This window comes from Bos javanicus, chromosome 16, assembly GCF_032452875.1.
Source record: "Bos javanicus breed banteng chromosome 16, ARS-OSU_banteng_1.0, whole genome shotgun sequence".
NCBI lineage: Eukaryota > Metazoa > Chordata > Mammalia > Artiodactyla > Bovidae > Bos > Bos javanicus.
The window spans coordinates 45,284,782-45,288,934 of record NC_083883.1 but is presented as its reverse complement, the minus strand read 5'-3'; positions in this window follow the sequence as shown (position 1 = coordinate 45,288,934).

Genomic DNA, 4,153 nt, shown 5'->3' with positions numbered 1-4,153 from the left:
GTCCCGCACGCACGCAGCGTCACTCCGGCGCCGCACGTCCGGCCCACGACCTTGGTGACGACCTTCGCGGCCTGTCCTTCCTGGCCGCCCCACCCCTCGCCCGGCTGCGCGGTGCTGGAGACCCCAAGGAGACGTTGGCGGCCGCGGAGCCGGGAGCCTAGCCACGTGCGCTCACCCGCGCCTGCGCCCTGCGCTCCCGGCCGCCCGCCAAGGTGACATGGTCCCTTTGTCCTTGTGCGTCGGTCACACTTGAGTTATCAGGCCAAGATAGCGGAAAGGATGTTCACTTTGTCTTAATTGCAGCTCATTCTTTTTGAGCGCTTCCTATGGCCTAGGCACTCCTCCATGTGCGTGCCCAGGGTTAGTTCATTCTGAGGCTCTTGTTAATGTTGAATCTTAAACGGAGGCCCCATCCCTCCCTTTCTCATCCATGTGAACCATACTTGTCCTGGTTTGTGTGTGTGTGTGTGTGTGTGTGTGTGTGTGTGTGAATCTAGAGGGTCCCTCCCTTTCTCATCCATGTGAACCATACTTGTCCTGGTTTGTGTGTGTGTGTGTGTGAATCTTAAAAGGAGGCCCCATCCCTCCCTTTCTCATCCATGTGAACCATACTTGTCCTGGTTTGTGTGTGTGTGTGTGTGTGTGTGTGTGTGTGTGTTGAATCTTAAAAGGAGGCCCCATCCCTCCCTTTCTCATCCATGTGAACCATACTTGTCCTGGTTTGTGTGTGTGTGTGTGTGCGTGCTTGTGTGTGTGTGTTAGTCGCTCAGTCGTGTCCGACTCTTTGCAACCACCATAAACTGTAGCCCACCAGGCTCCTCTGTCCATGGATACTGGAGTGGGTTGCCATTTCCTTCTCTAGGGGATCTTCCTGACCCAGGAATGGAACCAGGATCTCCTGCATTGCTTGCTGATCCTTTACCGTCTGAGCTGCTAGGGGAGCCTTGGTTTGGCAGTGGAATTTCACACATATCCTGGGGGATTTCTCAAAGTTCAAAACAGGCAATATTCCTCAGTGGTCTGACAAACGAAAAATAGACAATAGTAGATGTAGTTGTTTTACCCTCTGCTGAAGAAAGAACTGATGCCTGTTTTAAATCAGTTCTTCAGTACATCCCCACCCCTACCCCAAACACTCACACTCAAGGGAGGGCTTCATTTTCCAATAAGAATTATTTGTACTTTCTTAGCGCTCCTCTTGGTAATTCAGAGAGCTAAAACAGTGTCATACATCTTCAGGTTTAACACATTGCATAGAGAGATCAAAGTGTATATTCAAATTATTATTTCTTCTTGTCAGCTGCAAAACCTGCTTTTCTTCCTTAATCCCTAGCTTTGGATAAAACTGAAGGCCTACTGACTAAGAAGAAAGACCTTTAGGATTAAATTCAGCAAAAAAGCTACAAGAACATTGTAAAATGTTTGCCAGAGAATTACATGAATTTTGCAAGCAGAGTTTGTGATTTCCCCAACAATACACTGATGTTTCAAACTGCTTAAAACCAAGATCCCAACCCCATGACTCAGCAGCTAAATCAACAGCCACCATCTCCTAAACCTTTAGAGTTCTACAGAAATCAGACACTTAACAGCTTTTATTTTCAGAGCAATTCTAAGGTGTGGCCCTGAAAGGGCTCCAGAACAATCTCATTTTCTGTTAAAATGGTTAGAGAGATAAAGATAGAAAAACATGGCTCTTATAACAGCTCTCTGGCCACAACCAGTGATTTCTTCGCAGGAAATCAAATGTAGAACATGATCTCAGACCGCTGCTATTGCAAGATTCTTGGAGGCCACTCCACAGCGTTTTTGAGCCAGCACTTCGACCTCAAATAGGAGCTCAAATGTTAATGATTAGTAGAGATGTCCTCCTACCCTTTCCAAAATTCACAGGCTGCCAAATACCCTGCCTGTCTCCACGGCTCCTGAGGATTTGTTAGCAGGCTGTGGGACTCATGGGTGCCTTCAGTCCAGTGCAGGCCATCTACTTTGTTACAGGCGTTTAGTTATTACTGATCACTGACAGTATGCTGGGTGAGCAGTTTTAGTGCAGTGGCAGACCAAAGGCACTCGCCTTGCTGGTGGGCAAGGAGGAAAAATGTGTATGCAAGGCTCTTATCGGAAGATACCTACACTACAGGTAGGGACTGCATGACATTTGCAGAGGGAACGCCAGAACTGAGGGAAGATGAATCTTCAGCAGCCTTTGACCCATCTGGGTCATAGTGATTCTGTCTATGGTCTGCACACCCCTGGTTGAAAACTGCTGGTCAGTGGAATAGGTGGCACACCCTTTTTGGAAGGCAGGTCTTTACCCAGATAGGAAACTCCAGGGTTAGAGAGGAAGGCCTAGGGAGATAAGAGTTCAGAGTAGTGTAGAAGGACCTCAGGGTATCTAGGCGGATCACCCCTCCTAACAGTCTAGAAAGTTTCTGTGTTTACCTCTTTGGACAAGGAATGTCACCTGCCTTATCAGTAACCAAAGGATGTTACTTTGCTAACAAATGTCCCTATAGTCAAAGCTCTGGTTTTTTCCAGTAGTCATATACAGATGTGAGAGCTGAACAATAAAGAAGGCTAAGCCCCGAAGACTTGATGCCTTCATACCACGGTGCTGGAGAAGACTCTTGAGAGTCCCTTGGACAGCAAGGAGATCAAACCAGTCAATCCTAAAGGAAATCAACCCTGAATATTCATTGGAAGGGTTGATGCTGAAGCTCTAACACTTTGGTCATCTGATGTGAATAGCTGACTCATTGGAAAAGTCCCTGATGCTGGGAAAGATTGAAGGCAGGAGGAGAAGGGAACAACAGAGGATGAGATGGTTGGGTGATATCACCAACTCAATGGACATGAGTTTGAGCAAGCTCTGGGAAATAGTCTAGGACAGGGAAGCCTGGCATACTGCAGTTCATGGGATCATAAAGAGTTGGACACAACTGAGTGACTGAACAACAAAGGATGTTACAACCATCAAGCCATCAGCCACTGCAGCCACCTCAGCACTCAAGAGGGGATCCAGGATGGAGAAGAAAATGGAATAATTTCATTCAGCCTGGTCTCTTGTATCTTCTTGTACATAGAAAAGTGCTGAATTCATTAACTTAAGATGTCCCGTTTTTCTTTAATTAGCAGTAATCTTGATGTTTGGTTACCTGAGTTGTTTTTGTTTTTTCAAAAACTCTTATATATCCTGGCTCCTCCCATACCTCTTTGGAATAGTCCCTCAGAGCTATCTGAGAGGCTGTATCCTGGGCTTAAGTCCTCAGTAAATCCACTGAATAAAACATAATCCTCAACTTTTAGGTAGTGCATTTTCCCCATCCTACACAATAAGTATTTCACATATACCAAAGACTGCATAAAACATATCCGATGTAAAAAAATAATAAATGTCTGTGTACCTAACTTACCAGCTTAAAAAATGGGGTACTGGCAATGCCACTCGTGTCCCCTGTATATCCTTCCCTGGCCCCAGAGGTAGCCACAATCCTAAATTCTGTGTTTACTTTCACCTGGCTTTTCTCTGCAGTATTTAAATATGTATTGAACTTTATATAAATGGCATTGTACTGTTTGTGGCCTTTGCTACAATATTTTTTTTGCTTCACTTGACATTTGTGAGCTGGAGATAGTTTGTTTTGGTGCTGAATAGTATTCCATTGTGCCTATCCACATTTTCCTATCAATATATATTTGAGTTTCCTGATTCTTTCTGTCTTGTTAATAACAACATTGCTGCTATGAACTTGGTTTAGAATCTCTCTTGAGTACAGGTGCAAGAGTTTCTCTAAGACAAATACTTAGGACTTTGTTTTCCAAAGTATTCTTTTGAGACTTCCCTGGTGGTCCTGATCTCCAGTGGCCTCAGCCTGTAATGGCTTGGAGCAGAGCTTGGGTTCCCAGGGAGAGACTTAGGCCAGGTCCTAATGGTGTGAGTACCAAATCCTAGCCACTAGACCAGCGATCAGTGACAAGGGCTCTGGCCCTTCAGCTTTGCAGAAAGGAAATTCCACAGAGACAATAGTTAAACAAGTGAAGTACTTATTAGGAGAAAAAAAGAGTACAGCACATATAGATAGACACATGGGCAAACTTAGAGAGTCACTGAGTTGCACCCTCCTGGCTGTTTAAATCACATGTATGGGATATT